Raw genomic sequence first — 13,300 nt, 5'->3', positions numbered from 1 at the left:
TTCCCAGGATCTATTACAAATTATACTTTTTTCCTAATTTCCTTTTTGTTGTTCTCTATATTGGTGTATAGGAATCCAACTGATTTTTGTATTTTTCTATTGTATCCTGTTACTCTACTGAATCTTTCTATTAGTTCCAGTGTTTTTTTTGGTGTAGTCTTTTGGGTTTTCTATGTATAGTATCATATCATCCACAAATTGGGACAGTTTTACTTTTTTGTTACCATTTTGGATGTCCTTTATTTCTTTTTCTTGCCTTATTGCTCTAGCTAGGGCTTCCAACACAAGTTAAATAGGAGTGGTGAAAAAGGCCATCTTTGTCTTGTTCCCGTTCTCAAGGGGAATGTTTTAAGTCTCTCTCCGTTAAGAATGATTTTGGTTGTTGGTTTTGTAAAGATGCCCTTTATTATTTTGAGGAATTTCCCGTCTATACCTATTTTATTCAGAGTTCTTATAAGGAATGTGCTTTGTACTTTATTAAATGCCTTTTCTGCATCAATTGAGATTGTCATGTGTTTCTTTTATTTTATTAATGTGGTGGATTACGTTGATTGATTTTCTAATGCTGAACCATCCCTGCATACCTGGTATGAATCCCACTTGCTCATGGTGTATTATTATTATTATTATTTTATATAATTCTAAATTCCATTGGCTAGAATTTTGTTGAGAATTTTTACATCTATATTTGTGAGAGATATTGATCTCCTATTTGCTTTTTTTATGGCATTTTTGCCAAGTTTTGATATCAGGGTTATGTTGGATTCATAGAACAAATTCAGAAGTATACTTTGTTTTCTATGTTCTGAAATATTTTGAGTAGTACTGGTGTAGGCTCTTCTCTGAATCCTCGGCAGAATTCTTCAATTAAGCCATCTGGGCCAGGGTTTTGTTGTTGTTGTTGTTATTGTTGGGAATTTTTGTATTACCTTTTCAATCTCTCCTCTTATGGCTCTGCTCAGATTTTCAACATCATTTTGTGTTAGTTTGAGTAGGTAGTATGTGTCTAGAAATTTGTGCATTTCCTGTAGGTTTTCAAATTTGTCGGAGTATAGTTTTTCATTTAATATTTTCCCTATAGAATCCTTCACTGTAGTAACTCGAGGCTTGAATTCTTTCTTCAGTTCTTTCAGCTTGAGAAATGCCAAGCGTGTTCCTCCCTTTTGGTTTTCGACCTCCAGCTCTTTGCAAACGTCATTATAATACTTTACTTTGTATTCCCTTTGAAATCTTCTGTTCAGTTCTTTTACTTCATCAATTCTTCCTTTTGCTTTAGCTGCTCAACACTCAAAAGCAAGTTTCAGAGTCTCCTCTGACATCCATCTTGGTCTTTTCTTTCTTTCCTGTCTTTTCAATGACCTCTTGCTTTCTTCATGTATGATGTCCTTCCACAACTAGTCTGATCTGCAGTCACTGTTATTCAATGTGTCAAACCTATTCTTCAGATGCTCTCTAAATTCAGGTGAGATATACTCAAGATCATATTTTGGCTCTCATGGACTTGCTCTGATTGTCTTCAGTTTCAGCTTGAACTTGCATATGAGCAATTGATGGTCTGTTCCACAGTCAGCCCCTGGCCTTGTTCTGACTGATGATATTGAGCTTTTCAATCATCTCTTTCCACAGATGTAGTCAATTTGATTTCTGTGTGTTCTATCTGGTGAGTGTATAGTCTCCGTTTATGTTGGTGAAAGAAGGTATTTGCAATGAAGAAATCATTGGTCTTGTGAAATTCTATCATTCGATCTCTGGCATTGTTTCTATCACCAGGGCCATATTTTCCAACTACTAATCCTTCTTCTTTGTTTCCAACTTTCGCATTCCAATCGCCAGTAATTATCAATACATCTTGATTGAATATTTGATCAATTTCAGATTGCAGCAGTTGATAAAAATCTATTTCTTCATCTTTGACCCTAGTGGTTGGTGTGTAAATTTGAATAATAGTCATATTAACTGGTCTTCCTTGTGGCATATGGATATTATCCTATCAAGGATATTGCCTTGAGTTGCAATAGCGAAGGATTCTGTGGGAAAAAATATTAAACAAAGCAGGAAGCATCAAAAGAAGGTGCAAGGAATACACAGAGTCATTATACCAAAAAGAATTAGTCAATGTTCAACCATTGGAAGAGGTGGCATATGATCAAGAACCGATGGTACTGAAGGAAGAAGTCCAAACTGCTCTGAAGGCATTGGCAAAAAACAAGGCTTCAGGAATTGATGGACTATCAATTGAGAGGTTTCAACAAACAGATGCAGCACTGGAGGTGCTTACTTATCTATGCCAAGAAGTATGGAAGACAGCTTCCTGGCCAACTGACTGGAAGAGATCCATATTTATGCCTATTCCCAAGAAAGGTGATCCAACCAAATATGGAAATTATAGAACAATATCATTAATATCACAGACAAGCAAAATTTTGCTGAAGATCATTCAGAAATGGCTGCAGCTGTATATCGACAGGGAACTGCCAGAAATTCAGGCCAGTTTCAGAAGAGAACGTGGAACCAAGGATATCATTGCTGATGTCAGATGGATCCTGACAGAAGGAAGAAAATACCAGGAGAATTTTTACCTGTGTTTTATTGACTATGCAAAGGCATTCAACTGTGTGGATCATAACAAATTATGGATAACATTGCAAAGAATGAGAATTCCAGAACACTTAATTGTGCTCATGAGGAACCTTTATATAGATCAAGAGGCAGTTGTTTGGACAGAACAAGGGGACTGATTGGTTTAAAGGCAGGAAAGGCGTGTGTCAGAGTTGTATTCTTTCACCATACCTAATCTGCAAATAATCCGAGAAGCTGGACTATATGAAGAAGAACGGGGCATCAGGATTGGAGGAAGACTCATTAACAACCTGCATTATGCAGATGACACAACCTTGCTTGCTGAAAGTGAAGAGGACTTGAAGCACTTACTGATGAAGATCAAAGACCACAGCCTTCAGTATGAATTGCACCTCAACATAAAGAAAAGAATCCTCACAACTGGACCAATGAGCAACATGATAAATGGAGAACAGATTGAAGTTGTCAAGGATTTCATTTTACTTGGATCCACAATCAACAGCCATGGAAGCAGCAGTGAAGAAATCAAAAGATGCATTACACTGGGTAAATCTGCTGCAAAGGCCCTCTTTAAAGTGTTGAAGAGCAAAGATGTCACCCTGAAGACTAAGGTGTACCTGACCCAAGCCATGGTATTTTCAATTGTATCATATGAATGTGAAAGCTGGACAATGAATAAGGAAGACCGAAGAAGAATTGATACCTTTGAATTGTGGTGTTGGCAAAGAATATTGAATATACCATGGATTGCCTAAAGAATGAACAAATCTGTCTTGGAAGAAGTGCAACCCGAGCGCTCCTTAGAAGTAAGGATGGCGATACTGCATCTTACATACTTTGGTCATGTTGTCAGGAGGCATCAGTCCCTGGAGAAAGACATAATCCTTGTCAGAGTACAGGGTCAGCAGAAAAGAGGAAGTCCCTCAACAAGGTGGATTGACACAGTGGCAGCAACAATGAGCTCAAGGACAACAACGATTGTAAGGATGGCTCAGGACCAGGCAGTGTTTCGTTCTTTTGTGCATAGGGTCGCTAAGATCGGAACCAACTTGAGGGCACCTAACAACAGCTACAACATAGTTTTTTGTAGCAGTCTGTTATGATCCGTTTTATTTCAGTTGAGTCTGTTGTAATGCCCCCATTTCATTTCTTATTTGGGTTATTTGTGTCTTCTCCTGTTTTTCTTTCATCATTTGGCCATTGGTTTGTCAATTTTTTTGATCCTTTCAAAGAACCAACTTTTGATTTTGCTGATTCTTGCTATTGTTTTTCTATTCTATATTTCATTTATTTCTGCTCTAATCTTTATTATTTCCATTCTTTTGGTGGCTGTGGGGTTCTTTTGCAGTTTTCTTTCCATTTGTTTGAGTTGTGTAGCTAATGTTTTGATTTTGTCCATTTTTCTTTTTTTTTGATGTGTGTACCTATTGCTGCAAATCGACCCATGAGCACTTGACCTTAGATCTTCTCTTTGTCAAGTTTCTTTCTAGATATTCTTTCCTTTACCAACGGTGGTGTGTTGAAGTCTCCTACTATTATTGTGGAACTGCCAGTTTTTCTTTTCAGTGCTGTTGGAGTTTGTTTTAAGCATTTTGGAGCACTGTAATTGGGTGTGCAGGTATTTGTTATGGCTATGTTTTCATGATGGATTGTTCATTCAGTGTTTCCAATCACCTCATATGCATGTGAAAGCAGGACAGAGAATAGAAAGACTGAAGAAGAATTGATGCATTTGAACAGTGGTGTTGGTGAAGAGTGTTGAATATACCATGGATTGCCAAAAGAACAAACAAATCTGTCTCAGAAGAAGTACAACCAGAATGCTTCTTAAAAGTAAAGATGGCTAGATTACATCTCACATACTTTGGACGTGTTATCAGTAGAGATCTTTCCCTGGAGAAGGGCGCCATTCTTTTAAACTAGAGGGTCAGTGAAAAAGAAGAGGACCCTCAACTAGAAAGTTTGACAGAGTGGCTGCAATAATGGGCTCAAGAATAATAATTCGATGATGGTGATGTCCTTGCAGTGTTTCATTCTGTTGTACTTAGGTTTGCTGTGAGTAAGAACTTATAGTATCTTACAACAACAACAGTTTCGTTTAGTATTTTAGAAAAACTTTAAAATTTAAGTAGGATATCCGTCATCAATGTTGTCTTCAACAAATGTGAGTATATGCATAAATTTCAAAATCTGCCAACTAGTTTTCATAGTGGCTGTACCATTTTACCAATCTGTCAACGATGGTTGAGGGGTTGATTTTTTCACATCCTCATCATTGCTTAATATTATCACTATTTTTATTTTACTTTTTCTTTTAGGTATGTATTAATATTTTATTGTAATATTAACTTGCATTTTTGTTATGGCTGGTAATTTTGAACCATTCCAGTTGCTGAATGCTTTTAATGGTTTATAATTCAACTCATGAATTTGAAAATAGATTTGATACCTAAGTGTTCTAATTGGAGAAATCTTTCCCCTTTTGGCAATGGATTTTTGCTTGCTTCCTTTTGAATTTTGAGAGAGCCTTATGAATTCTAGATATGAGTCCTTTGCTATATATCCAATTTATAAACATTTTCTCCCAGTCCGTTTTTTATCATCTTAATAGAGTCTTTTCCAGACCAAAAGTTTTTAATTTTGATGAAGTCAAATTTATAGACTTTTTAAATTTTATAGATTGTTCTTTTGGTGTCATGTCTTAGGACTCTTTCCAAGGCCTTTGTCCCAAAGATTTAAAGGAGATCCCAAGTGTCAAGGAATAATACTGAAAATGTCCAGATTTCAAGCTAAAATCATTTGTCTTACCAAGAATCAGGAAAGTATTAACGTGAATGAGAAAAGGCAATCAACAGATGCCAACATCAAAGTAACACAGACGTTAGAATGATCTGACAAGGATTTGAGAGCAGGCATCACAACAATAATTTAATTAGCAATTACAATTGCAAACACATTTGAAACAAATTAATAGAAAATATTCACGAAGAAAGAACATCTCATCAAAGAAATAAAAACTACAAAGAAGAAAATAGACTATAACATCAGACTTCGAGGAGGTTCATGCCAATATTGTGTGTAAATGTACAGAAGTTTGCCTAGCAATTTGTCAGGATTATTGTAGTTGATTTTCTTAAGTTACATACTCTAGAGAAGCAAAACCAGTGCAGCATATAAATATATATAAGGAGAGATTTACATAAAAGAAATGGCTCAAGGGGTTGTACAGGTTGGAAAGTCATAAGTCCATAGGTCAGGCTGGAGGCTTCTCCTAATTAACGTAGCCATGGGTGCTGGCCAATACAAGATCAGAAGGCCAGATAACAGACCTCTGGCTCACAGGTTGTAGAGGCTGACAATTCCCAGGATTGGCAGATAATATGGCATGCAAGCTTCTGGCTCAAGTCCCAAGAAACAGAGGTCAGATGAACAGGAGTCAGCAACAGAATCCACACGGTACAAAACCCAGCAAACATTGGCAGAAAATTCACCTATATTTGACAGAGGCCACACACCCCCCGGGAAACTCCATTGCAATTGTTTGGCTGATCACAACAGATCTCATCATGAAGGTGATCACATTATATCAGTTTCCATTATGGAGAGGTGGAGCCAACATGGTGCTATAGACAGAAGTATCATGCCATCCTATAATGGGAAGACCCAAAAAACTAAGTAAAACAGATTAAAAAATCAATCCTGAAACGCTAAGCTTCAAATGAAGGGATAAAGAACTAGAGCAAGCATGGAATGGAAGAAGAAACTGACAGAACAGAGAATGAGGAGGGCTAAAGAATGGAGGTCCCCTGCCAGGTAACATGGTACAAATTTGATATCTTGGCACACAGCCACCAAGGACCCTGGACAAGAAGTATGGGAAGGCAACTTTTATGGAGCTCTTGACAGGAGACAGAACACCCCCAATGCGTATCACATCCTCTCCCTTCTTTCCTGGCTTTTTGCACCATGTTCCAAGTGCCGCATCCCCTGTGGCACTTGTGTGGACCTCTGAACCTACCCCATGCCAATCCTGACCTCACCCTGCCAAGCGACGTGCCCCCAAGCTGCACTGGCAAGGACACTCAGGCTACTGAACTCCACTCCTGACTGACCTCTGACTCCACACTTCTGGCCCCATTTGGTTCTGAAAATAACCAGTCTCCCTCATTCCTTTCTGCTGGATCTGCCCTGCTGCACCATAGGTTAGCCACTGACCCTGACCACTTAGAAAAGTTGGTAAGAATATCATACCCAGAGACAAGCAAACAACAAAACCAGTCCAGTCTGCCTGCCCAGATATAACCAAAGAAAACAAAAAATCAGGATGAAACAAACAAATCTACAGTCAATAAATGGAAAAAAAAAAATTCCTGAATGTGCTGGAGATAGCTGATAATATCAAAACATATTTTTTTTTTTTTTAAAAAAAGGTCAGGATGGCTTCAGAAAGTGACCCAAATAAAACACCAAATGACCTTCCAGTAGAAGAAAAAGCACTGGACCTACCTGATGTGAAATTCAAAACTCTAACATTCAGGGCTCTCCAAGAGATGAAGGAAATGCAGAAAAAATAAGGCTAAGAGAGACAAAATTGTGGAAAATACAGACAAACTCAGGAAAAACACAGACAAAGAAATGGAAGATTCAGGAAAATAATACAGGAATCAAATGTCAAAATAATTATATTTCATACAAAAACAGCCATTTGAAATCCAAAAGATAAGAAAGATTTCAGAAATGGACAATCCAATAGAAAGCTTTAGGTGCAAATTTGAAACAATAGAAGACAGGCTCAGCAAAATTGTAGACAAATTCTTGTACAACACTTTGTCTGAATAAAAATCAGAGAAAAGAATGAAGAACAGTGAAGAAAACCTGAGAACTATGTGGAATACAATCGAGAGCAAAAATTTGCATGTGTTTGGATTTCCAGAACAGGGGGAGAAAATGGAAAACACAGACAGAATCATTAAAGATTTACTGACAGAAAATGTCCATAATATTATGGAAGATGAAAAGCTCAATGAACCCCATATAAGATAGGTCCCAAAAGAAAATCACCAAGACATATCATAATCACACTCAACAAAGACAAGACAGCAGCTAGAGAAAAACAAAAAAGTCACATACAAAGGGAAAACAATAAGACTAAGCTCTGATTACTAGGAAGAAACCATGCAGGCAAGAAGGTAATGGGATGACATACATAAAACCTTAAAAGAAAACAATTGTCAACAAAGAATAATAATTCCTGCAAAACTCTGGCTCAAATATGATGGTGAAATTAGGACATTTCCAGATAAACAGAAATTAAGGGAATATATAAAAACCAAAGCAAACTTACAGGAGTTATTAAATGGAATCCTTCAGTTAGAGAAGCAACAACACCAGACAGCAACCTGAATCTAGGACACGAGAGAGCATCAGTTGGATACCTACGTAGGTAATGAACTCTCAAGGATAAAACAAAACTGAAAGATTTACAACAGGATCCAGAGACATCAATCTGTAAATGGCAACAACATCAGAAGAATAAAAGAGGGAATAAACTTTGCCGGAACAGAACTTACAAATGGAGAGGAATTCAAGGCAATATCAATTAATAAAAGACTGGTTTAAACTTAGGAAGATACAAATAAATTTCCAGCTAACCACAAAGAAAGCTAACAAACCTACTCAACAATATAAAAAAGCAAAACGTAAAATCCCAGTAAACACAAAATTTATAAATACAAAAGAAACAAAAAGAAAATCCACAAACAAAAGTAATTCAGCACAGGAGAGTAAGAGGAACACCACAAAAAAAGTGCTAAAAATGACAGTAATTAACTCACACCTGTCAATAATCATATGGAAGGTAAATGGCTTAAATGCACCCATAAAAAGACAAAAAGAGTGACAGAGTGGATAAAAAACAAAACAGAATCTTTCAATATAATGTCTACAAGAGACACACACTAGAAACAAGAACTTAAATATATTAAAAATCAAAGGATGGAAAAATCATATCAAGCAAACAGCAAGCAAAAAACAACAGGAGTGGCAATACAAATCTCAGATAAAATAGACTTTAAAACAAAATCCACCAGAAAAAACAAAGAAGGACATTGTATAATGATTATAGGGACCATCCACCATGAGGACTCAGCCATAATAAATATCTAAGCACACAATGACAGGGCTCCAACATACATAAAATAAACTCTAACAGTGCTGATAAGAGAACGTGACAGTTCTGCAGTAATAGTAGGAGTCTTCAACCCACCACTCTCAGTAAAGAACAGAACATCTAGAAAGAAACTCAGCAAATATACAGAAGATAATAAAGGCCATAATCAACCAACTTGATCTCATAAACATGTACAGAATACTCAACCCAACAGTAGCAAAGTACCCAATATTTTCCAATGCACATGGAACATTCTTCAGAATAGACAGTATCTTATGTCACAAAGCAACCCCCAACAAAATCTAAAACATTGAGATAATACAAAGCATCTTCTCTGATCATAACACCTTAGCAGTAGAGTTTAAAAACAGGAAGAGCTAGGAAAAAAAATCAAATATATTGAAAATGAATAACACCTTGCTTAAAAACCACTCTGTAATAGAAGAAATCAAAGATAGAGTAAAAAAAAAAAAAAATTCCTAGAATCAAACGAGAATGAAAACACATCGTACCAAAACCTTTGAGACACAGCAAAGTGTCCAGAGGTCAATTTATAGCAACAGATGCACACATCAAAAAAGAAGAAAGGGACAATATCAAAACATTAGCTATAAAACTGGAACAAATAGAAAGAGAATAGCAAAAGAAGCCCACAGCCACCAGAAGAAAGGAAATAATAAAAATGAGAGGAGAAATAAATGAAATCGGGAATAGAAAACAATAGAAAGAACCAACAAAACAAAAAAATTGGCTCTTCTAAAGGAGCAACAAAATCAACAAACCACTGATGAAATTGGCAAAAGAAAAACTGGAGAGGAAGTAAACATCTCAAATAAGAAATAAATTGGGGAACATTACAACAGACCCAACTGAAATAAAAAATAAAAAAGTAGTATGAAAAACTACTCCAACGAATTTGGAAACCTAGAGGAAATGAACAAATTTCTAGAAACAAACTAGCTACCAAACTAACACTAACTGAAGTAGAAAATCTGAATAGATCCATAACAAGAGATTGAAAAGGTAAAAAAAAAAAAAAGAAAAGAAATTCCCCCCTGTCATGGATTGAATTGTGTCTCCCAATGTATATGTTAACTTGATTAGGCCATGATTCTCAGTATTATGTGGTTGTCCTCCATTTTGTGATTGTAATTTTATCTTAAAGAGGATTAGGATGGGATTGTAACACTCTTACTAAGGTCGTATTCCTGATCCAATGGAAAGGAGTTTTCACTGCGGTGTGGCCTGCACCACCTTTTATCTTGCAAGAGATGAAAGAGAAGCTAGCAGAGAGCATGAAGCTCATACTAACAAGGAACAGCACTGGGAGCAAAGCATGTCCTTTAGACCCAGGGTTCCTGCTTGGACAAGCTCCTAGTCCAGGGGAAGATTGTTGAGAAGGACTTTCCTCCAGAGCCAACAGAAACAGAAAAGTTTCCCCTGGAGCTGACACCCTGAATTTGGACTTGTGGCCTACTGGACTGTGAGAAAACTAGTTTCTCTCTTTTTAAAACCATCCACTTGTAATATTTGTTATAGCAGCACTAGATGACTGACACCACACCCCTCAAAAAAAATAAATTAAAAACTCCTGGCCAGATGGCTTCAGTGGAGAATTCTACCAAACATTCAGAGAAGAGCTCACATCAGTACTACTCAAACTATTTCAGAGCATAGAAAAGGAAGGGAAACTTCCAAATTCATTCTATGAAGCTAGCATAACCCTGATACCAAGTCCAGGCAAAGGCACCACAAAAAAAGGATATTACAAACCAGTTATCTCTCATGAATATAGATACAAATATTCCCAATGAAATTCTAACTGATAGTATTCAGCATCATATAAAAAAATAAAAATAATACACCATGACCTAGTGAGATTCATATCAGGTAAGAGAGGATCATTCAACATTAGAAAATCAACTTAATCCACCACATAAACAAAAGAATCACATGATCATCTCAATCAATGCAGAAAAGGCATTTAATAAAGTCTAAACACCCATTCTTGATAAAAACTCTCAATGATATAGGAATAGAAAGGAAATCTCTAAATATGATAAAAGGCACCTATACAAAGGCAAACCCTTTGCTATTGAGTTGATTCTGACTCATAGTGACCCTAAGGGTGAGAATCTACTTGACTGCAATGGTTTGATTTTTTTTTTCTCCTTTGGTACAAAACCAATAACCAACATTATTCTCAATGGGGAGAGGCTGAAAACATTCTCCCCAGAGAACAGGAACCAGACAAGAATGCTCTTTATCACTTTTATCCTACTAAACATTGTACTGGAAGTCCTAGCCACAGCAATAATGCAAGAAAAAGAAATAAAGGTCATCCAAATTGGTAAGGAAGAACTAAAAACTATCGTTATTCACAGATGATATGATACTATACACACATGTATGTATGTTGAGGTATAATTCATGCCGAACGCTGTGGTCTTTGATCTTCATCAGCAAGTGTTTCAAGTCCTCTTCACTTTTAGGAGGCAAGGTTGTGTTATCTGCATAATGCAAGTTATTGAGTCTTCCTCTAATCCTGATGTCCCAGCTTTTCTCATTATTTGTTCAGCATACAGATTCAATAGGTATGGTGAAAGGATACAACTCTGACACACATCTTTTCTGACTTTAAACCATGCAGTATCCCCTTCTTATGTTCAAAAGACTGCCTCTTGATCATTGAGTAGCTAAAAAAAAAAAAAAGGAAAAAAATGATGAAGTAAAAGAGCTGAACTGAAGATTTCAAAGGGCAGCTCAAGAAGACAAAGTAAAGTATTATGATGACATGTGCAAAGACTTGGAGATAGAAGACCAAAAGGGAAGAACACACTCAGCATTTCTCAAGCTGAAAGAACTGAAGAAAAAAATCCAAGCCTCGAGTTGCAGTATGAGAGGATTCTATGGGGAAAATTTCAAATGACTCAGGAAGCATCAAAAGAAGATGGAAGGAATACAAAGAATCACTATACCAAAAAGAATCTGTTGACGTTCAACCATTTCAGGAGGTAACATATGATCAGGAACCAATGATACTGAAGGAAGAAGTCCAAGCTGCACTGAAGGCACTGGCGAAAAACAAGGCTCTAGGAATTGATGGAATACCAACAGAGATGTTTCGACAAATGAATGCAGCGCTGAAAGTGCTCACTGATCTATGCCAAGAAATTTGGAAGACAGCTACCTAGCCAACTGACTGGAAGAGATCCATATTTATGCCTATTCTCAAAAAAGGTGATCCACCAAATGTGGAAATTTCAAACAATATTAATATCACATGCTAGCAACATTTTGCTGAAAATCATTCAAAACCTGCTGAAGCAATATATTGACAGGGAACTGCCAGAAATTCAAGCCAGATTTAGACAAGGACATGGAACCAGGGATATCATTACTGATGTCAGATGGATCCTGGCTGAAAGCAGAGAATAACAGAAAGATGTTCACTTGTGTTTTTTTTTATTTTTTTATTTTTTATTAAGCTTCAAGTGAACATTTACCATTCCAATCAGTCTGTCACATGTAGGTTTACATACATCTTACTCCCTTCTCCCACTTGCTCTCCCCCTATTGAGTCAGCCCTTACAGTCTCTCGTTTCGTGCCAATTTTGCCATCTTCCCTCTCTCTCTATCTTCCCATCCCCCCTCCAGTCAAGAGTTGCCAACACACTCTCCAGTGTCCACCTGATTTAATTAGCTCACTCTTCATCAGCATCTCTCTCCCCCCCCACTGACCAGTCCTTTTCATGCCTGATGATTTGTCTTCGGGGATGGTTCCTGTCCTGTGCCATCAGAAGTTCTGGGGAGCATTGTCTCTGGGATTCCTCTAGTCGCAATCATACCATTAGGTATGGTCTTTTCATGAGAATTTGGGGTCTGTATCCCATTGGTCTCCTGCTCCCTCAGGAGTTGTCTGTTGTGCTCCCTGACAGGGGAGACATCGATTGTGGCCAGGCACCAACTAGTTCTTCTGGTCTCAGGATGATGTAGGTCTCTGGTTCATGTGGCCCTTTCTGTCTCTTGGGTTCTTAGTTGTCGTGTGACCTTGGTGTTCTTCCTTTGCCTTTGCTCCAGGTGGGTTGAGACCAATCGATGTATCTTAGATGGCCGCTTGTTGGCATTTAGGACCCCAGGCGCCACAATTCAAAGTGGGATGCAGAATGTTTTCATAATAGAATTATTTTGCCCATTGACTTAGAAGTCCCCTCAAACCAAGTTCCCCAGACCCCAGCCCCTGCTCCGCTGACCTTTGAAGCTTTCATTTTATCCCGGAAACCTCTTTGCTTTTAATCCAGTCCAATTAGGCTGACCTTCCTTGTATTGAGTGTTGTCTTTCCCTTCACCCAAAGCAGTTCTTATCTACAGATTGATCAATAAAAAGCCCTCTCCCTCCCTCCCTCCCTCCCCCCTTTGTAACCACATAAGTATGTGTTTTTCTCCGTTTTTTCTATTTCTCAAGATTTTATAATAGTGGTCTTATACAATATTTGTCCTTTTGCCTCTGACTCATTTCACTCAGCATAATGCCTTCCAGATTCCTCCATG

Source organism: Elephas maximus, chromosome 2 (assembly GCF_024166365.1).
Source record: "Elephas maximus indicus isolate mEleMax1 chromosome 2, mEleMax1 primary haplotype, whole genome shotgun sequence".
In the NCBI taxonomy this organism is placed as follows: Eukaryota; Metazoa; Chordata; class Mammalia; order Proboscidea; family Elephantidae; genus Elephas; species Elephas maximus.
The sequence above is the reverse complement of the archived record's forward strand: the minus strand, read 5'-3'. Positions refer to the sequence as shown.